Source organism: Pelodiscus sinensis, chromosome 16 (assembly GCF_049634645.1).
Source record: "Pelodiscus sinensis isolate JC-2024 chromosome 16, ASM4963464v1, whole genome shotgun sequence".
Classification (NCBI taxonomy): Eukaryota; Metazoa; Chordata; order Testudines; family Trionychidae; genus Pelodiscus; species Pelodiscus sinensis.
In genome coordinates this window covers 1,218,765-1,241,291 of record NC_134726.1, presented here as the reverse complement: position 1 = coordinate 1,241,291, position 22,527 = coordinate 1,218,765, and the positions used below count along the sequence as shown (strand labels likewise).

The 22,527-nt window shown below is 49.0% G+C and overlaps 1 protein-coding gene across 4 annotated transcripts in view; it reads left to right on the top strand.

The window, feature by feature from the left end:
* Positions 1-7,570: 7,570 nt before the first annotated feature.
* The window catches only part of TBC1D24 (TBC1 domain family member 24), a 30,652-nt gene continuing 15,695 nt past the window's right edge, over positions 7,571-22,527 (top strand). Inside the window, exon 1 of one of the 4 annotated variants that reach the window (XM_075899019.1) lies at positions 7,571-7,715. The gene's annotated coding sequence lies outside the window, so the exon portion shown is untranslated. Of the gene's footprint in view, positions 7,716-8,577; positions 8,793-13,833; positions 14,881-20,508; positions 21,806-22,527 lie in introns of those variants that run through there. The other 3 variants (XM_075899021.1, XM_075899020.1, XM_006121717.4) reach the window with 3 other exon arrangements.

Here is a 22,527-nt window from a genome sequence, read left to right as displayed (position 1 = left end):
GACCTGTGTTGCCACGCAGTCTTGCCAGTTACACCTCGCTCCCGACACGGGGAAAGTACTCACTGATCTGCCCAAGGAGGTTGCCAGCCAAAGGCAGCTTCTCCCTAAATACCGGGGCCCACCGCAGACCTCAAAGGCTGGGTCGATGGCAAGGCAAACGGGGCTTAGAGCCTGCGACACTCTCAAAGAGCAAACATCGAGTCCTACGTATTGATCTGCTGCACAGAATGTGGCCATCGCGTGGTTTCTGGGACAGCACGCCTGCCCCTTAGACTACACCGAGCGACCTCAAAATCTTCCCGCCAGGCAAAGCCTGAACAAACAGACTGCGTTTACAGGAGACCACGAAGGTCAGAAAACTGCCACTCCACCGGGGAGGCAAATTCCAAAGTGTGCCCCCCCGACCCTATGTAAGAACACTTCGATTCTAATCTCAGGGCTGGTGACAAGCCCGGCCAAAAGACCCTGACTGATCAGATGCAACCTAATGTAACGGGGGGCTCGCGAGCTGACAGGACCCACCCCCATGGGCCTCTCCAACATCTGAAACTGCACCTGGAAGCAAGTGGGCAGCTGGTGTAATTGACAAGCGTCACAGAAACTCCTTCTGGCTTGTATTTGAATCTCTCTTCTTCCTTAAATGTGTTCCTTTATAATTCAACTCCAGTGCTGCGTGCGATACAGGAGCAGTGGTTTTAGGTGGAACTGGGAGACTGTGGGACACGGCTCCTTGGGAAAGAGAGGATCTGGGATTTCTGGGGCTATCCCGTGCTCAGGGCTGGATAGCACATGGGGACTCTGGAGAGGGTGCATCTGCTGCCATGGGCTGGTGTAGCACAGAGTGTAAGTGGCTGACAGGCTGGCCATATGTTCTCAGGGCTAACAACCGGCTGGGTCAGGCAGGACTCCCTCAGGCTGAAGGCAGGTGAGGACGAGATGACTCACAGCCCCGAGTACCAAGCTAGAGGCCACTGAGCAGTGATGCTCGGGTGAGTACCAATGCGTGTGCCAGCAGGAGCAGCTGGCCAGTCCTGGGTGAGCACTGAGTCCCCAGGAGGGGCTGACAGCATCACCCCGGGACGCAAGGAGAGGGCAAGAAGTGAACAAAGCAGATGGGGTGGGAAACACGGGCAGTCCGGCCCTCACCTCAGCACACGGCAGCTGCCCTGGAACCGCGGCTCCCAAGCTGGTCCGTGGCCACGTGCTGGCTGTCCCTGGAATGCTGGCTGCTGCATGGCGATGGTCCCTCCTTGTGTCTCGCTGCTCCCCGCGCTCTGGCATGGGACTGCTGGGCTAGCCCAGGCGAGCAGGCGGGCACCCCGCACAAGCGCCGTGCTGCACGAGGACGTCGTGCACACTGCGAAAGCGCGTGTGCCCAGTTACCCGCCCGGCAGCTCCAGTTTTCCACACTGGGGCCAGGCTGCCCAGCTTTTTCTCCCTTCCAGTGAGAGCTCTGCGCCTGCGGCAGGGCCGGAGCCAGAGCCCACAGGCCCTAGAGGCCGTGCGCTCCGGAGACTGACTCCTCCTTCGCTGGCTCTGGGACCGCTGCTCCCCTAGGCACAGAGCCTGCCCTCACACACCAATGTCCATCCCGCCCAGCTGGTGGGCCCCCCGCTCCTGTATCCTCGAGCAGCCCGTCCTCGGCTCCCAGGCCCACGTGCTGCTGCGTTGGCAGCTTTCCCCTCATCCCAGCTCGCTCCAGCCACTTGGCCACGTCTCGTCCAGACTCCGCGTCCGTGGCAGCCACCCCCGGCCCGCATGTGACCTGCCTAGTGCTCCTGCAAGGCACCTGCCTGACGCCGCTGGAGACGTAAGCTCGTCAGGTTGCCATGGAAACGGGCGGAACCACAAACGTGCCCCATTGTTCTCTGGGGCCGACATGCCTCACTCTGGCCTGGGCTTAAAGGGCAGGCTTGTCTCCACAGCCCCCAGCTCCCTTGGCTTCTGTAAAGCTGCTAACTAGGGACCCAACTGTGGTGGCAACTTTCCGTGGTACAGACACTTGTCTAACAGGGACTAGTCTTCGGTCCCCAACTAGGGATCTCAGCCGTCGGTTAACTGAAGTCGAGTGACCGCATGAATTCTTATCGGTTACCACAAGGGAAGCCAGTTGAAAAACCAGCTCCCCTTGCGGGCCGGCTGCCTGACGCCGTGCCTGCTGCCTCGGATCCAGAGGCAGCAGCGCGGGGTGGCAGGGGGCTCCTCGGGAGTGGGTCTGGAGAGCACTGTCCGAGGGGGGCTGAGCCAGGCTGTCTGCCCACCCAGCCCTGAACACACTTTAAATGCACGGTCGCAGCAGAGGTAGGTCGCGGACCCATCGCAAGCCAGGGCTGAGTGGCAGAGGGGAGGCGGGAATGCGTGTAGTCGATAGCATTAACTGACAGGCTTTTGCTTAGCGGTTCATTGATTAATCGACTGCACTATCACGTCCCTATCCCCAACCTCATGTCCATTGCTCACTAACCCACTGTCAGATTCATTCATAACTGGCATCCACTCTGTTGTGGTCTAGACCTGGTGAGTGAGGTTCCACGGCTCCTGGGGCCTATAGCTGCCTCATCCTGAACAGTCACATGTTCTCCACTCCTTTTGAAAGCCTCTTCTCCGCTGCCTTCACTTCACCTGCCAGCTACTTCCCCAGCGCAGCATCTGCAGCCTCTCTGGGCCCTAGAGCACTGCTCTGACCTACCAGCTCACCCTGCGCCCACATCTGCACCGGTTCTCCACTGGCAAGCATCCAGGCCAGATTTGCCTCCTTGAAACTGGCCTCGGCTCCCTGAGGGACTGTGTCCCCACCCCTTGCATGACCACAGCCTCCCACAGCAGCACTGAGCCCCTGCTGCAATGAAACCGTCCTCCGGCAGAGGGCTCTCCAGGGAGGCAGTGTTGCTATTCCTGTTCCTGAGCGGCGTCCAGATACCGCCATGTGTGCACCAAGCCAAGAATTCAGGCAGCTAGCTAAGGCTCTTCTCTAGCCCCCTTGCCAGAGCATCCAAGCGCCGCACAAAACGTCCCTGTGCAGAAGGGCAGGGCCATTGTCTCCACCATATGGATGGGAACAAGGAAGCTAAGTAACCTGTCCAAGGTCACCCAGGAATTCTGTGGCAGAGCAGCGAGCTGGCCGCAGGGCCCACGCTAGTCACTGACCACTGAACCACCCTTCCCCTCAGGTAGTCAGAGCCCATTTTTGTAGCACGCTCAGTGCCATACTCTGCCGCCCTGTGACCAGCGCCCCCCGCAGGCACTGGGAGCTCCATGTCCCCAGGGCTTCCAGGCCAGCTGGGAACTGTCAGGACAGCAGTTGCTGCAGGGCCAGACCATCTCCATTGCTACAGGGCAAAAAAGCACAAGAGAAAGTGACTCTGGCCAAGTGTTACTTAGGGCTCTGACTCCACTAGGCATTGCACCATGGCCCGCCCATTCGCAAAGGCTAGGCTCTCTCCTTGCCACAGCAGGTTCAACCCAGCGTCCCCATGTCCACGGGGCTGAGAGCACTGCCCCTCCTCACCAGCAGTCTCTTGGGTGGGGCTTTGAAACATGCTGCAGACACTGGTGACGTAGCAGAGAAGCCCTCAGCCCAGACGGTCAGGGATTTCACCAACCTCAGCTCTCTTGTGAGGCTGAGAAAGGACTGGAAGCCCACGCTACAAAGACACCATCAGCTGTAGGCTGCCTAATCAAAAGTGTCCTTTGCAAACCCACCGGCCGGTAAGTGGAGAGGGGAAGTAGACGGTACGGAGAGAACGCTTCAGCAGGTGGAATTTGACAGAGGGGTTTGGAACGTGGCCCCTCGCTACCACGGACTGTACATAACTTCACCCCAACCGCCATCTTTGACCCCTCTTGCTGCACTTTTCCCAGTCCTCTTTCCCTGCTACACCCTTCAGTGTCTCCTCACTCTGCATTTCTTCACTCTCGAATGAATAGTTCATGATAGTCGATTATATTTCTTGTATCACCAGCCTGGGAAAAGCATCAATGCTTTTATCAATGGATTTTTCACTATGGCTTGTGGAAATGGCGCCATCACACACGCTTAACTAGTGAGTCTCAAGCAACCACAGCCGCACGAGCCACATATTATCAGGGTTACTTTGTAATTCCAGCCCTGCCGAGGAGCTCTGGCACTCTCGCCAAAGGAAATGGAGCTCAACACGCCTGACTTAAAACAGAGGGTTACGGCAGCCTCCAAAGCACTGTGAGAGACAGGGTAGCAGAGATGGAGCCAGGCAGCAGCATCTGATCTCCAGGCATGGCTAAGCCCAATCATTTCTGGTGATGAGGGTCCTGTAGCATCTTCCTTGTTTCTCTTTACGGTCCACTTGCATTTGGGCAAATATCACAAATACTAGGAACTCCTAAAGCCCCACTCACTCCAGGCTCCTTTCAACTGCAACAGCAAGCCCCTGCTCTGTGTGGTTTGCTTTATGTCCTTTTCCCCTGAGCTGTCTGTCTGTGCAGTTGGATAGCAAACCTTTTAGGGCAGGGATCTGTGAGCTGTTGAGCAGGTACTCACCAATCCAGCACAACATAGTGCACTGAAATAGTGCTGCATAAAAGATTCACTTATTCATTTGTACGTACTAATCTTTCATGTGCTGCTTACTTACCCAGCTGAACACAGAAAGTTTGTTTTCTTACTGCTACATACAAGAAAACAAACTAAACATTATGGCTACATCTACATTGGCAAGATTTTGCGCAAATACTCTTTAACGCAAGAGTTTTTGCGTTAGAGTATTTGCGCAAGAGAGCGTCTACACTGCCATGTGCTTTTGCGCAAAAGCATCCGTGCCAGTGTAGACGCTCTCTTGCACAAGAAAGCTCCGATGGCCATTTTAACCATCGGGCTTTCTTGTGCAAGAAATTCATGTTGCCTGTCTACACTGGCCTCTTGCGCAAAAACACTTGCACAAGAGGGCTTATTCCTGAGCGGGAGCATCATAGTTCTTGCGCAAGAAGCACTGATATCTTACATTAGAAAGTCAGTGTTCTTGCACAAGAACTCGCAGATGGTGTAGACAGGCAGCAAGTTTTGGCACAAAAGCAACTGCTTTTGCGCAAAATCTTGCCAATGTAGACACAGCCTAGGAAAGTTCTTCCTGGCTGAAAGGAATTGGTGTTGGTGCTGGCCATTTCAAGCTTTGCCAAAAGGCACTGACTTTGTTACTGAGCTATCCAAATCTTAAAAGTGCACCTACAATGACAAGAGTACTTTGTACTTATATAGTGCTCTTCCTCTAAGCAGATCATAATGCCTAGCTCAGACCTCAACGCAATTCACAACCTTTAACCTCCAGCTGAGTCCTAATCTACACAGAGCAGAGTGGAATAATTATTTCTGGTATCTTGCTTACAACACTCCTGTTAATATGTCCCAGAATGATGTTTGCTTATTTTGCAACAGTGTCATGCTGCTGACTCATATTTAGCTTGTGGTCCACTATAACCCCAAATCCCTTTCTGCAGGACTCCTCCCTAGACAGTCATTTCCCATTCTGTACGTGTGAAACTGACGTTTCCTCTCCAAGTGAAGCACTTTGCATGTGTCCTTATTAAACGTCACCCTATTTACGTCAGACCATTCGTACAGATCAGTCTGAATTATGATCCTACCCTCCAAAGCACTTTCAACGCCTCCCAGCTTGGTATCATCTGCAAACTGTACGCTTTCTATGCCATTATCTAATCATTGAAGCCAGTTCTGTGGCTTAAAGATCAGTGGCATGGGACTCACCAGCTGCTGAGACAAGAGGCCCATCAAGCTTTTGTCCAGCCCCATGTGTGACATTTCTCACTCTCCAAGGCCCCTGGAACTGGAGGTGGGGGGGGGGGGGGCAGCCAGCACTAGTGTGAGACATGGAGTTAAGGGCCCCAAGTGAGCATGGCAGCTCAGTATGGGGTCTAGGGTTACCAGGTATCCAGTTTTAAACCCTCCTGCCCAGATGAAAAGGGCCCCAGCAGCTCTAGTCAGCATTGCCAGCTGAGCCATTACAAGTCTGGTCAGCAGTTCTGCAGGCCTAAGGCAGGCTAGTCCCTGCCTGTCCTTACTTCTGCCCCACTCTCCTCCTGCCTCTCCCCCAGCCCAGCCCCCTCCTGCCCCAATCCCTTCCTGCCCCTCCCCCAGCCCAGCCCCCCTCCTGCCCCAATCCCTTCCTGCCCCTCCCCCAGCCCAGCCCCCCTCCTGCCCCAATCCCTTCCTGCCCCTCCCCCAGCCCAGCCCCCCTCCTGCCCCACTCTTCTCCTGCCCCGCCCCAGCCCAGACCCCCTCCTGCCCCAATCCCTTCCTGCCCCTCCCCCAGCCCCCCTCCTGCCCCAATCCCTGCCCCTCCCCCAGCCCAGCCCCCCTCTTGCCCCAATCCCTGCCCCTCCCCCAGCCCAGCCCCCCTCTTGCCCCAATCCCTGCCCCTCCCCCAGCCCAGCCCCCCTCCTGCCCCAATCCCTGCCCCTCCCCCAGCCCAGCCCCCCTCTTGCCCCAATCCCTTCCTGCCCCTCCCCCACTTCAGTGACAGGGAGTGAGGGGAAGAGAAGGGAGCCAAGAGGCTCTGGGAGACAGACCCATAGTCTCCTATAGACAACCACCCAACCTCAAGATGATTCTTACCAACAACCACAGGACATACCACACTAATACCAACCCTGGTACCTTCCCTTGCAACAAACCCCGTTGCCAGCTTTGTCCACATATTCATTCTGCGGATACCATTATTGGACCTAACCAAGTGAGTTATAAGATCAAGAACACATATTCCTGCGCATCCAGAAATATAATCTATGCTATCGTGTGCCGAAAGTGTCCGTCTGCTATGTACATTGGACAAACGTCTCAGACACTTCGCCAAAGGATCAATGCCCACAAAACAGATATCAGACAAGATCACAAAGAAAAAACAGTTTCTTGCCATTTTAACCAGAAAAGACACTCTCTCAATGACTTAACCACCTGCATTCTGCTACAAAGACCTTTTACATCTGCACTTGAAAGGGAATCCTCTGAACTGGCATTCATGTTAAAATTCGACACTCTCCGAGAAGGAATGAACAAACACTCAAACTATCTTACCCATTACCAAGATAGCTTCCCCAGTTATCACCTCTAATACCATTAACTCACAAACATCCCACTCTCCCTACCTCTAATATCATCAATTCACAGACACTTACCTTCCTTCCTCCCGCCCCCCCCCCCGCATCCCCCTCCTGTTCTGAAATGTGATTTGTCCTTTTCATATGTGTTCATTTTTTTAATTGTATCCTTTGGTATATATGGTTGTGACTACTTTCTTCCACTATTTGATCTGAGGAAGTGGGTCTGGCCCACGAAAGCTCATCATCTAATAAACCATCTTGTTAGTCTTTACAGTGCTACATAGTCCTGCATTTTACTGAGCCAAGGGAAGAGTGAGGGGGCGTGGCCGGAGGGGAGGGGCGGGGCTAAGTGTCCCGTTGTACCCCCTAGAGGTGAGAGGCCCTGTCTGTCAGAGCACTAGGCTCGCTCTGGCTCCGCCCTGTCAAATGGCAGGGGGCGGGGCTCGTGCTGCTACAGCGCATACGCAAAATAATCCTGGCGGCGACTTGCCCCGGGCGCAGACAGCGGCGCATGCGCCTGGCTCCTCGCCTGCGAGGCTGGAAGGCGATCGGCGCCTGCGCCCTGGCGCCGTGTGCGAGCTCCCATGTACGCCTGCGCGGGGAGCGGCTGGTACCCGAGCGGGCTGGTAAGGGAGCGAGCGGGCGCGGCGTGTGATGCGGGGGAGGCAGTGGGGGGAGCGGGGGCAGCGGCACTGGGGGGAGGGGCTATGGGGGCTGGGGGGGAGGCAGTGGGGGGAGCGGGGGGAGCGGCTGTGGGGCAGTGGGGCTGGGGGGGAGCAGTGGATACCTCCTTGGGGCTGCGGGGCAGCAGGGGGAGCGGCTGTGGGGCTGGGGGGGAGCAGTGGATACCTCCTTGGGGCTGTGGGGCAGCGGGGGGAGCGGCTGTGGGGCAGTGGGGCTGGGGGGGAGCAGTGGATACCTCCTTGGGGCTGTGGGGCAGCGGGGGGAGCGGCTGTGGGGCTGGGGGGGGAGCAGTGGATACCTCCTTGTGGCTGTGGGGGGAGCGGCTGTGGGGCAGTGGGGCTGGGGGGAGCAGTGGATACCTCCTTGGGGCTGTAGGGCAGCAGGGGGAGCGGCTGTGGGGCTGGGGGGGAGCAGTGGATACCTCCTTGGGGCTGTGGGGGGAGCGGGGGGAGCGGCTGTGGGGCAGTGGGGCTGGGGGGGAGCAGTGGATACCTCCTTGGGGCTGTGGGGCAGTGGGGCTGGGGGGGAGCAGTGGATACCTCCTTGGGGCTGTGGGGCAGCGGGGGGAGTGGCTGTGGGGCAGTGGGGCTGGGGGGGGAGCAGTGGATACCTCCTTGGGGCTGTGGGGCAGTGGGGCTGGGGGGGAGCAGTGGATACCTCCTTGGGGCTGTGGGGCAGTGGGGCTGGGGGGGAGCAGTGGATACCTCCTTGGGGCTGTGGGGCAGCATGGAGGGCTGTGATGGACTGGAGTTGGTGCCTGGGGGATACTGGGGTGTGCCTGGGGGGCTGATTGGGTGGGTGTAGCAGGAAGGGGCTGTGCAGGGAGCGGCGGTTGGGTAGGGATGTCCCTTGGGGAGTAGAGGAAAGCTGTATGGGAGTTTGGATACAGCATGGGGGGGTCCATATCAGTGCACAGGGGTTGGAATGTAGCAGTGGGGTTCAGCGGGACTAGAGGTGTTCTTGGGACGGCCGTGTGTCTGGTGACGTGGTGCACAGGAATCACCGGTAGATGGAGAATGGTAGGTACACTGAGAGCCGGGATGCACCAGCTACTACGGGGATTGAAGAAAGGCCTTTAGGCTCAGATAGTGGTGGGAGGGCTGGAGATTTTAGTTTGTCAAGGGGTGGGGAGACTGAGTACCAGGGGAAGATTGGGGAGCCTCTCTGGTATTTCTAGAAGATATAGGCTAAGCCAGTGTTGCCTGCTCTTTCTCTATCAATTGGCATGGATGTTGACACCATAAGCAGTCGGAATTGTTAGTAGTTACTGAGTGGTTGTTTTGGAAACACAAGTGACAAGCATGGATTTAAATCTGAAGGACCTATCTCATTTTTTTATTCACATGATGTGAAGTTTAATGTAGCAGACTGTTTGCTGTTGGATTAAAATTTCCATTATCCTGTAGATTAAGGGAACCACTTTGTGTAAACAACAGTGAAGTGTGCTTGTTATTTTCTACATGTTTGTTTAAAATCCAGTAAAAACTTCACAGTGCACACAAAGTAGAAATATAGATAAACCAGGCTCCAAAAATTAACCTGATGGTAGCATTGAAGATTATGGGTTTGATTCCTACATCCTCTGTTACAGGGCATCCCCACCATAAGCCGCCCTGGTATACATCTGTTCTGCACTAAAGTCGTTGATGCTTGTAGGAACTGATGTGTTATAAGTCCTCCCATTCCCTGATCTTAAGTTGCACAAAAAATCCACCAATTTGCGCAAATGGAAGTCAGCTGCAGGAAAAAAATTCCCTGCTGTAAGTTGTTTCGCTGTAATTCCAAGTTTTTTGGCACTTATCTTGGACTTAATGCAAGGACGGCCTGTATAACAAAGTGTCTTCAAAACATCCATGTGCGTTTATATTTAATAGAGGCTGATTGCAATCATGAGTTACCAATTAAGTCCTGGCAGTGACTTTTTTTTCATTTTGCACAATATCTGGTTTTGTGTAAGGGGAAACAGGGCTACGTGAGAGCATGTAATAGCTAGGTGCAAAATAGCAATGCTCTAGGATGTAAATTTCGATTAAGCAACTAATTGAGTAGTCGATGGAATTTTGGATAACTTCTTGGTACAAGTACTGAGGGAACCGTCCAGGGGCCATGCACAGCTTGACCTGCTGCTCACATACAGGGAGGAACTAGTAGGGGAAGTAGAGGTGGGTGACAACCTGGGAAGCAGTGATCATGAGATGGTCGATTTCAGGATCCTGACCAAAGGAAGTAAGGAGAGAAGCAAAATACACACCCTGGACTTCAGAAGAGCAGACTTTGACTCCCTCAGAGAACTGATGGGCAGGATTCCCTGAGATGCTTACATGAAGGGGAAAGGAGTCCAGGAGAGCTGGCAGTATTTTAAAGGAGCCTTATTGAAGACATAGGAAGAAACCATCCCAATGCACAGCAAGAAAAGCAAACGTAGTAGGCGACCAGATTGGCTTACTGGAGAAATCCTTGGTGAACTTAAACACAAAAAGGAAGCTTACAAGAAGTGGAAACTTGGACAGATGACTAGGGAGGGGTATAAATGTCTAGCTCAAGAATGCAGGGGAGTTATCAGGAAGGCGAAAGCACAACTGGAATTGCAGCTAGCAAGGGATGTGAAGGATAACAAGAGGTTTCTACAGGCATGTTAGCAATAAGAGGGTGATCAGAGAGGATGTGGGGCCCTTACTGGATGAGGGAGGTAACCTAGTGACAGCTGATGTGGGTGTGACGTAGTGGGGGTACCTTGCTGGTTGCTAGGCTGGGCAGTGGGCTGTGGGTGACCTCCGCTGTCTGTACCACGGCTCAGCAGGGCAGGGGAGGAGTCATTATGCAAGGGGGCTCCGAACCTGTCCGCCCAGTTATCTCCCAGGGAGCAGAACAATGGGAAGAAGGCGGAGTGGAGCCCTGACTAGGAGGCAGGGCTGGAAGAGAGTGGTAGTTTCGGTCTGGGAAGCAGGGGAGAAGGAGCTAGGGAGGGGGGCTGGGATTGTAGGGCCCAGCCACTCCCCATCTCGGGGGGGGGGGGGGGCACTGAGGCCTCCTAGCCCCAGTTCCTGTAAGCAGATGACATCTGTGCTGTGCTGTATCTCGAAGAAGCGATAAACTCCCTCTATTCTACTGGCTGGTGGAGTCTGTTTGTGCCACTACGGGGGTGCAGGAGATGGGGAAACCCCAACACGCTGTCACAGTGGGAAAAGCTGCTTTCTTTGCCTCTGTCTTCACGGACAAGGTCAGCTCCCAGACAAATGCATTAACTAGACAATGCAGTATGGGAAGGAGGTGGACAGCTCTTGGTGGGGAAGGAACAAGTTAGGAACTATTTAGAAAAGCTAGACATACACAAATCAATGGGTCAGGATTTAATGCTTCCGAGGGTACTGAAGGAGTTGGCAAATGTCCTTGCAGAGCCTTTGGCCATTACCTTTGAAAGCTCGTGGAGATCGGGAGAGATCCCGGATGAATGGAAAAAGGCAAATGTAGCGCCCATCTTTAAAAAAGGGAAGAAGGACAATCCAGGGAACTACAGACCAGTCAACCTTAGCTCAGTCCCCAGAAAAATCATGGAGGGGATCTTCAAGGAATCCATTCTGAGGCACTTGGAAGAGGGGAAGGTGATCAGGAATAGTCAACATGGATTCACAAAAGGCAAGGCATGCCTGACCAATCTGATTAGCTTCTATGATGGCTCTGTGGATTTGGGGAAGTCAGTGGATGTGATATAGTTTGACTTTAGCAAAGCTTTTGATACGATCTCCCACAATATTCGTGCCAGCAAGTTAAGGGAGTGTGGATTGGATAAATGGACTGTAAGATGGATAGAAAGCTGGCTAGACTGTCAGGCCCAGCGGGTAGTGATCAACGGCTCAATGTCAGGTTGGCGGTTGGTTTCTAGCGGAGTACCCCCAAGGATCTGTTCTAAGAACGGTTTTGTTCAACATTTTTATTAATGACCTGGATGAGGGGATGGATTGTTCCCTCAGCACGTTTGCAGATGACAGTAAGATGGGGGAGAGGTAGATACGCTGGAGGGCAGGAATAGGGTCCAGAGTGAAATCTGATGAGGTTCAACAAGGACAAGTGTAGAGTCCTGGGATGGAAGAATCCTAAGCATTGTGGAGTGTGTTCCCAGTGGAGGTCATGTTCAAAGGATCCCACCTGCGGGTTGTGTGTTGAGCCCCACGTAAACCCAAACTGCACCACGGGCCACAAACAAATGGGCTGTGGGCCGCATGTTGAGTAGCCAAGCTGATAAGGCTCAGCTTCTGAGCAGTGTGCAGTGGGACTATCAGAAGTGGGGAATAAGCGGTGCTATGTTCAACCTTTACAGCCCCTGGATTTTGGGAACAAAAATGGGTGGGGAGGTAGTACCATTATTCTGGTTCTCTACCACCCGAAGAGGAAATTCCTAAATTACTGGCTTTGCAGCAGCACAACAGAGCTAGACCATAGAAGACAAAGTCTGAGCTAAAATGTCTTGGCTTTCAAGAGTATGGAATTCAAATCCTGTTGAGGTTGCACTTTTATTAACTATTCTATTATTATCTTCCTTCCATGCAGTCATATTCTTACTGCTTTTCAAAAGCAGGTTAGAGCAAAAACTTTTCGTAAGTTCTGAAAAGCCTTGTTAAAACCAGAAAGTTCAGTAATATAAAGATACAACATCTATTCAGAGCTACCTCAGAAAAGAGCACAGTCTTATTAATGTGGCTTCTTGCAGATACAGCGATTGTTATCGCTGAACTATTGTAATTTTTGTATGTGTTACCAAATTAAAACATTTCACTTGCTGCATGTAATGTTTGTATATACCAGATGTAGAATCATAGAATACTAAAACTGGAAGGGAGGTCATCAAGTCCAGTCCCTGCCCTCATGGCAGGACCAAGCGCCATCAATATCATCCCTGACAGATGTTTATCTAACTTGCTCTTAAATATCTCTAATAATGGAGATTCCACAACAGCCTCCCTAGGCAATTTATTCCAGTGTTTAACCACTCTGACAGGAAGTTTTTCCTAATGTCCAACCTAAACCTCCCTTGCTGCAACATATGCCTATTGCTTCTTGTTCCACCCTCAGAGATTAAGGAGAATAATTTTTCTCCCTCCTCCTTGTAACACCCTTTTAGGTACTTCAAAGCTTATCATATCCCCTCTCTCTTCTTTTCCAAACTAAGCAAGCCAGATTCTTTCAGTCTTCGCTTATAGATCATGTTTTTTTAGACCTTTAATCATTCTTGTTGCTTTTCTCTGGACCCTCTCCAATTTCTCCATCTTTCTTGAAATATGGTGCCCAGAACTGAACACAGTATTTCAGTTGAGTCCTAATCAGTGCAGAGTACAGTGGAAGAATTACTTCTCATATGCCTTGCTTACATTACTCCTGTTAATGCATCCCATAATGATGAAACAAAATGCAGGACAATGTAGCACTTTAAAGACTAACAAGATGGATGGTTTATTAGATGATGAGCTTTCATGGGCCAGACCCACTTCCTCAGATCAAATAGTGGAAGAAAGTAGTCACAACCATATATACCAAAGGATACAATTTAAAAAAAATGAACACATATGAAAAGGACAAATCACATTTCAGAACAGAGGGGAGATGCGGGGGGGGGGGGGGGGGAGGAGGAAGGTAAATGCCTGTGAGTTAATGATATTAGAGGTGGGGAAGGGTAGATGTCTGTGAGTTAATGATATTAGAGGTGATAATTGGGGAAGCTATCTTTGTAATGGGTAAGGTAGTTGGGGTCTTTGTTCAACCCCCCCGCAGAGAGTGTCGAATTTTAGCATGAATGCCAGTTCAGAGGATTCCCTTTCAAGTGCAGATTTGAAAGTCTTCTGAAGTAAGATGCATGTGATTAGGTCATTGAGACAGTGTCCTTTCTGGTTGAAATGGCAAGAAACTGTTTTTTCTTTGTGATCCTGTCTAATGTCTGTTTTGTGGGCATTGATTCTTTGGCAAAGTGTCTGAGACGTTTGTCCAATGTACATAGCAGACGGACACTTTTGGCACATGATAGCATAGATTATATTCCTGGATGCGCAGGAATATGTGTTCTTGATCTTATAACTCACTTGGTTAGGCCCAATAATGGTGTCAGCAGAGTGAATATGTGGACAAAGCTGGCAACGGGGTTTGTTGCAAGGGAAGGTACCAGGGTTGGTATTAGTGTGGTATGTCCTGTGGTTGTTGGTAAGAATCATCTTGAGGTTAGGTGGTTGTCTATAGGAGACTATGGGTCTGTCTCCCAGAGCTTCTTGGAGTTTAGTGTCCTGTTCCAGTATAGGCTGTAATTTATTGATAATGTGTTGGACAGGTTTAAGTTGGGAGCTGTAGGTGATGACAAGTGGTGTTCTATTGTTGGTTTTCTTGGGTCTGTCTTGTAGTAGACGGTTTCTAGGTATTCGTCTGGCTCTTTCAATTTGCTTTTTTATTTCTCCGGGTGGGTAGTTGCGGTTTATAAATGCTTGGTAGAGATCCTGAAGTTTCTGGTCTCTGTCAGTGGGATTAGAGCAGATGCGGTTGTATCGAAGGGCTTGGCTATAGATGATGGATCGTATGGTGTGTTCTGGATGGGAGCTGGAAGCATGTAGGTAACTGTATGAGTCAGTGGGTTTTCTGTAGAGGGTGGTGTCTAATTTTCCATTGCTGATTTGTACTGTGGTGTCCAGGATATGGATCTCTCATGTGGAATGGTCCAGGCTGAGGTTAATGGTGGGGTGTAGGTTGTTGAAATCTCTGTGGAACGTCTCCAGTGATGATTATGGGGTTTTGTTGTTTTGTTGTGCAACAGCGTCACACTGTTGACTCATTTAGCTTGTGGTCCACTATGAGGTCTAGATCCCTTTCTGCAGTACTCTCTTAGACAGTCATTTCCCATTCTGTATGTGTGAAACAGATTGTTCCTCCCTAAGTCCTTATTGAACTTCATCCTATTTACCTCAGACTATCAGCCTTGTGATCACCCTCTCCCCCCCCCCCAGTGCTTAATGAGCGGGCAGGCCTGACTTAGGAGAGAAGGCTTTAAATGCTGGAGGCAGACGGACCAGGAGAGCGAAGCAGATGGGAGTCTGAGAGGGAGTGAGAGATTCCCCCCACTGAAGGAGCAAGGTGAGAGTACTAGCTTTGCTTTACGGGACGGATGGTTCTTTTTTTCCCGTTTCAGGTGATTTCATTCTTTCAGTTAGGTGTCAGTTGGGATTGTGTGTCTGGGAGTGTGTGAGCCTTTGTTCTCTTGATTACACTTGATCAGCCTGACTGAGCCTTGTGATCACCCTCCCCCTGTGTGTTTGAGGAGATGGTGGCTGTGCTGCCCGCTGAGGGGAAGTGGTGCTTTGGAGAGGAAACGATGCTTCTCGCCAGCTGCCGGCTGCATGGCTGCCCCCTGCTCTTCCTGAGTCTCCAGGCCTGCACTCGTGCTGCTGAGCGGGGCTGGTCACAGCCTTTGGGGGTCTAGCTGGGGGATAGAGTTGGGGGCCACTGGAGCAGCCACTGAGCTCGCAGTAGGGAGAGCAGCCTGGGACTGGGGGCTGCTGGAATTGGTGCTGAGCCTGCGGGGAAGGAGGTGTCATATGCAACTTAGGGCACCATGCCACACAATTTAGTGGTGCCCTACGCAGCTGTATATGCCTAAGGATGGCCCTGCCCCCAGATCATCTTCTGCAGTACTGCTGCCTACTCAGTTATTTCCCATTTTATATCTGTGCATGTGGCTTTTCCTTGCTAAGTGTGGTACTTCGTACTTTTGGTAACAGAATATCATTTGTTGAAGTCATTTTTTCCCAGACAAATTCTCCAGTTCATCAAGGTCCTTTGGAGTTCTAATCCCGTTACCCATACATTTTATAAGCATGTTCTCCGTTTCATTATCCATGTCACTAGTAAAAATATTGACTGTTCCCAGACTAGATACATGCTTCCTGATCAACAGCAAATTACTGACTACGGTCTTTTAACCAAGTGCTTGCCCATGCTATGGCAGTTTCATGTAGACCACAGTTTCCTAGTTTGCTAATGAAACTGTCATGTGGTAGCTGGTACTATTACTGCACTTCCCACTAATTATTGTACAGATGGAAGAAGAAAGCTGATAGGTGTGCACTGATACAATGTTACTGTTGTGGTCACAATGCTAATGCACACACTGGTGTCTTTAGATATTTTCTGCAGGCACGTACAACTGAATTGCTTCATCACTTCTTTTCCAATGTCTCTGATTTCCCTTAATTGTTTAGTGTTATGATCACTCCTGGGTTTTAGAAGTATATTCCCGCTATCTATTAATGTTCCCCCTCTTTGTAAAAATTCGCTACAAGCTTCGACTGATGTCGTTTCTATGCTGGTCATAATCTAAATTTGTAAATAATAGTTGAACGTGGTGAAGGGTAACAAGAAGGGTTTCTCCAGGTAGGCCTCAGGAAGGTCAGGGAAAGTGTTGGGACCTGTACTGAATGGTGAAGAAAAGCTAGTGATGGATGATGCACAAAAAGCTGAAATACTCAATTTTTTTTGGTCTCGATCTTCACAGATAAGGTCAGCTCCCAGACTGCTGCACTGGGCAACACAGAATGGGTAGGAGGTGAGCAGCCCTCTGTGGTGAAAGAACAGCTTAAGGAGTGTTTAGAAAATCTGGATATGCACAAGTCCATGGGGCTGGATCTAACACATTTGAGGGGGCTGAGAGAGTTGGTTGATGTGATTGCAGAGCCATTGGCCATTATTTGAAAACTCAGGGCAATCGGGGAGGTCCCAGATGCCTGGAAAAGGCAAATGTAGTGCCCATCTTTAAAAAAGGGAAGGAGAATCTAGGGAACTACAGACCAGTCAGCCTCATCTCAGTCCCCGGAAAAATGGAACTGGCCCTCAAGGAATGCAGAGATTCTTTTCCTCTTCTTTGAAACACTTAGAAGAGAGGAAGGTGATCAGGAGCAGTCAGCATAGATTCGCCAAGGGCAAGTCATGCCTGACCAACCTGATTGCCTTCTGTGATGACATAACTGGCTCTGTGGGTGCGAGGAAAGCAGGGGATGTGATATACCACCTTGAAACTATGCGCTCATATTTTTAGGGAAATGTTTTAAATATGAATATGCATAACTTGAATATCCTTTATGCAAAACAGGGCACGTAACCTATCATTCAATATCTTGTAATTCTCTGAATGTGTATAGTCAATCTGAGTGCATGTATCTTTCTTGTCTGTGAAGTTAGAAATGTGACGCATAAACCTGAAAAATAGTGATAGAGATGCAGCCGTGTTAGTCTGGTTTAGCTGACACAAAAGACAGGACTATGTAGCACTTTAAAGACTAACAAGATGGTTTATTAGATGATGAGCTTTCGTGGGCCACACCCACTTCCTCAGATCAATATGTGGAAGAAAATCAGCACAACCATATATACCAAAGTGATACAATCAAAAAAATGAACACATGTGAAATTGACAAATCAAATGTTAGAACAGAGTGGGGGTGAGGGGGGAAGGTTAGTGTCTGTGAGGTGATGACGTATTGCTTATTGCTTCAAAGAGACTTTAACTCCAGACTTCAACGAGACGCTTCAGAATTGTCATTCACCCTTAATTTGACACTTTATGTATGTGTTTAAACAAAGACTCTAATTCTCACCCATTACAAAAATAGCTTCCCCCAACTATCACCCCTAATGTCATTACCTCACAGACACTAACTTCCCCCCCTCACCCGCACTCTGTTCTAAACTGTGATTTGTCAATTTCACATGCCTTCATTTTTTTAATTGTATCACTTTGGTATATATGGTTGTGACTATTTTCTTCCACTATTTGATCTGGGGAAGTGGGTCTGGCCCACGAAAGCTCATCATCTAATAAACCATCTTGTTAGTCTTTACAGTGCTACATAGTTTAAGCATAAACCTGTCTGTTAATCTAAGTCAGGCCTGGGCAAAATATAGCCTGTGGGCCGGATGTGGCCCGCCGAGGCAGCCGGGAGCCCCAGGCAGGCTCCCCAGCTTACCCATAGCTCCACTGCCATGCAGAAATAAGAAACCCAGCTGCAGAGATCCCTTTCTGTTTTAAAACTGGAGGGGAAAGGGGAAGTTTTAGGAACCGCCCCACCCCCAGCACATTGCCATTGGCCCATTTCTGGCAGAAACCAGCCAATGGAAGCTGCTTGTTGAACTAACAGGCAGCTAAGAAGAATCATGCCCCCTCCTGGGCTCGAATATTCATGATGCACATGGCCTGGCAATCAGGCAGACCGGCTGGGAACATTTTAAGCTCTGCAGTCAGGCAGGCTAGTTTGGCAGCTGGCAAGTAAGTCTCCTGGCCACGGCCTGCTTCTGGTACCCCAGCCCTTTCCTTTCCTGACTCTCTGCCTCTCCCCCCACTCACATACCCAAACCGTCTGTTCCCCTCTTGCACCCATACCCCCTTCCAGATCTGGTACCCCAATCTCCTGCCCCAGATCACAATCCCCTCCTACCCTAGGTCCCATCCCAAACCGCTGCCCTTCAGACCCCTACCCTAGGTCGCAACTGCCTGCTTCATCCCAACTCCCTCCCAAACCCCACTCTCTCTCCTGCACCCCAGTCCCTTACCCGAAGCTCCCTTCTGCACCCAACCTCCATCCCAAACCCCACATCTCCATTAATATCATGGGAAAGTACGGCCCTCAACCACTTTCCAAAATCTTGGCATGGCCCCCCCATCAAAAATTATTGCCCACCCTTGATCTAGGTCTTCTAGGGAAAGCCACGAGTGGTACTTAAGGAACTTACTGGCTCAAAGCAAAGATCTGTGATTGGTCTTATTTTTCTGGTCAGCCTAAACTGTGGTTGGTCCTGCAAAGACTATTGCCCATGCCACCTGGTGCTGGAATCCATCTTGAGCTTGGTATTTTTCTGGGGTGCGGGTGGGGGAATTGAACAAAGATTTCCTTCCCTGAAAGGTTTATTTAAGGGATGGGAATCAAACAATGATGATCCTCAGCTGGCTTCCCAGACTGCTCCCCATCTCAAGAGAACACATGAAAGGACCTGGGGAAAAAAAAGCAAAGAACTCAGAGAGTAGAAGCTGTTAGAGCCAGGGCAGAGAAAAGGCTTGAGGCACTTTACCTAAATAAGGGTGGGGAGAGAGCTTAGCTGCAGCGGGGGTTTTAGTTTAGTAACTTACTTTGATTTGTCATCACTTGCAACCACTTAGGTCCTGCTTTTTATATTTAATAGAATCACTTGTTTATTATCAAACTCTGTGTAAATATTGTTACCCGGGGTGAGGCGAGAAATGGCTGAGAGTATCTCTTACATTTGATATTTGAACATGTGAACTCTACGGCCTTTCTCTATGTCAATCTTTTATACAGAGTAAGATGGATTTATTTGGGCTTTTGGTCCCTTTGGGGGCTGGACTCCTGGGTGCTATCATATCCCTGTAACTTAGCCCTCCTAGAGTTTATCCATAAGCAGTGTCTGGGTTACACTTCTGGAAGCCTGTTATCCAAAGTCTGTGCCTTTTCCTGGGGAGCAGGGCAGGGTGATGGGGCTCACCAGAGGGCAGGTAGGCAGGCTCCGTGGTATGACTTATAGGGCAAGATTGAGGGAATTGAGTATTATGCATGTGTAGCCCCAAAAAAAGTGATTCTGGGCTAAATATGCAGAAACCTGTAATGGTGCCCATAATCCTGATTTATAAGGATCTGGGAAGATGACATCTAGAATACTGTATTGCATTAGTTCTGTGCATCTCAGCAACAGAAAGACATGGGGTTTTGACTGTAATAAAACTGATAAAGAGGGTGAGATGAGAAAAGATTAAAAATTATGCTCAGCTTGTCTAAAGGGAGACAATTGTCTTAATTACGTTGAGACTCTGTGAATGTCAAGAAGGGATAGAATTATTTTACATGCATCAAGGGGATATGAGTAGGAAAACAGAATGAAATTAAGAAAAGGATTTTTTTGCTGACTCAGAAGAGCTTCCTGAGTGAGATCTATTGCACTATGAAATAATTAAAGGGAAGTGATGGAAGCTCTGTGAACTATTCTCTCAGGATTATCTGCACTTGGAAGATAAGACCTCATGAAAATATCTTACTTCCTTAAATCATGCACTGAATGTGGATTGTCTCCAAATTGCCATGTTTTCAGTTAATTGACTAGGGGAGCATTGGACAGGCCTCTGTAATTTATTAATTCTGCCTTCTGCCACATTTTCCATTCCATTAACAGAATTACCGTTGCCTGCTTCCTTTTATTTGCTTGTCATCTGGGTAACTTTCTTTTCACTATCTTTCTTAAAGCTGAAGTGAAAGAGAATGTTCTCGCTGTCCCAGCAGAAGAGGCGATGCCATACAAAAATAAGATTTTCCACTGAAACTCTGCATCAAAAATGAACAGTTGGGCCAGAAAATAAAGAGACCCGGCTTTCACTAACAAAGGGCCATAAAGATGTCAACTGAAATTGCATAGGGATATTGATGAATGATTAGTAGATACCCACGGCACAACAGAACAAGAGCTTTTCAGCAGAACTTATTGCAAGAGAAATGACACTTAAACTCAGCTAAGCTGGCCATATTCTAATGCGAGTGATGATATTCTTATTTCCTAGATCTCCCCTCACATGTTCAGCTCTAGAAGTTATTCTTCTCTTTTGCTTGAAGAAACTGTCTATAATATTATTACATCTTAATGTACAAATCAAGAGAGCACCTGTTTTCAAATTTCAATGACATTTTTAAAATCAATCATTTAAAAATTGATCTGCGGTGTTTTTATTGTTTAAAAATCATACAATGTTGACCATAATAAGCCTGACTCGCATTAAGAGGAGTTACTTGCATATCTTGTCAATTCCCTATGAACTGATTGGTGTTAAAATAATGATGTTTTCCAAAACTGGCATTTCACCTACATCTTGCATACTTGTAGCATAACAGTGAACCACGATTTTGAAATCAACATTCATCTAAAGTAGCAGAGGTTTCATTGGCTTAGCTGACAATTGCCTCCTTTCCCCAAACATATTGCATCCTGATTTGTACTCCACAGATATTGTTGGACAGCTATCAAATTTAATTGCAGCATATATTTTTATAAACATGTTATACAACGTGCTAAAAGAAAGAAAAGAGACTATTTTCCCCTCCAGATAAAGACCACCAGCCAACCTCCTAATTGTACGATGCAGAGCCATTCCCATACTTTTACTAACTTAATAGTTATTTTTCCTTATCACTTACTGCAGTATTACTAACCTCTGTCTCCTCTGCATCCCTGGTACGCTCATATTTGAGTAGAGGTTATGTATAAATTGTCACATCTACTCCCTCAAATGTGAGTGACTATTAATTTTCCCCTCCATTAAAAAAACACAACAAAAACCATCCCAACAACTTTGAGTAGTCATAACTTCACATTCTCCAAGAGCACTGAGGCATAACTGAGATGTTGATGGTTTATACACCAAGGGGTCTATGACTGGGAATGCAGCAATTTCCTATTGGTACAAAAATACTGCAGAAGAAATGAAGGTCAGCTAATACACACTTGTACCTTCATTCCCTTAACATATTCGCTCTTTCTTCCAGCTTCTTCTCTACCCCCTATATTTGTAGAAGTTGAGTTTAATAAATGCTATTCCTACTATTTTTATTTTGGAAGAATACAGGAACAATAGAAATCAATGCACCCTAACCTAAAGAGGATTTTCATTAGCAAACATGAGTTACTTAGAAAAGCTAGCTAAAGTTGTAGGTGAGTGTGCAGATATTTGCACCACAGGATAAACTGAACATACCACATTAACACTGGAATCCATTTCTGCACACTAGGATCCAGTTAGTTCAGTGAATTGGAGCGATTTATTGGAATGCTTTCTTTCAAGAGCAGTGCACAGAGTTCAGCGGATTGCCTAAATGAGGTTAAAGGCAATTGGATCTCCCTGTGAATTGCCACACACTGTGTAAGCAGCACCAGCCCTCGCTACTGAAATTGGGCTTCTGAGCCAGCACCCTGCGTGTAGATGTGAATAATGCCCTCGTGCCCCGAGAGCTGGGTGAGTGCGTTCTACTCTGGCTTTCTTCATGCCATGGGGACAAAGTTCTTTAAGATCTGGAGCCCTACCATGAACTAAAACTGCTACTCTGCACGCCTCACTCCCTCAGCTGGCTGCGAGGCCAGGGTGAGAGCTGGTTCATGGAAGGGTAGCAACAGAAATCTGGCATTAGGACCCTGTGCTTGAAGTAAAGTTGCATTAATGGCATCTTAATGTGATCCAACTAGAATGCATTTAATTACTGTGATGTGCACAAAACAGCAGGAGTTATTTAAGTCAATAGTGATCCAGAGAGAGAATTGGCACTAGAGACTTTTTAAAGGAAACTGGGTCTAAGAAAGTGTAGGATCACTTCCAAAATCTCTCAGATTTTGAGAGCTAAATGTACTGTCAGACTGCACACAGAGCATGCTGCTAACAACCAAATGCAAAGGGTTCCAATGATCATGATTCTTAAACCCAGAACCTGCGCATACCTTTTGATGTGATTGATTACATTTACAACTAATGTAAAGTAATTCCCATTGGCTAGGGGAACTGCACATTGGAAAATAGTTACATCTACACTTGGGCTGGTTTTGACTGTATTAGTTAAGCGTGGATTAACAACACACTGTGGTGTAAAAATGGAATTAAAATATTCTAAATCTGCATCTGGAAACTTGCTTCCAGTTGGAAGCTCTTTCATAACAACACAAACCAACCAGAATTTCTTTGCCTTG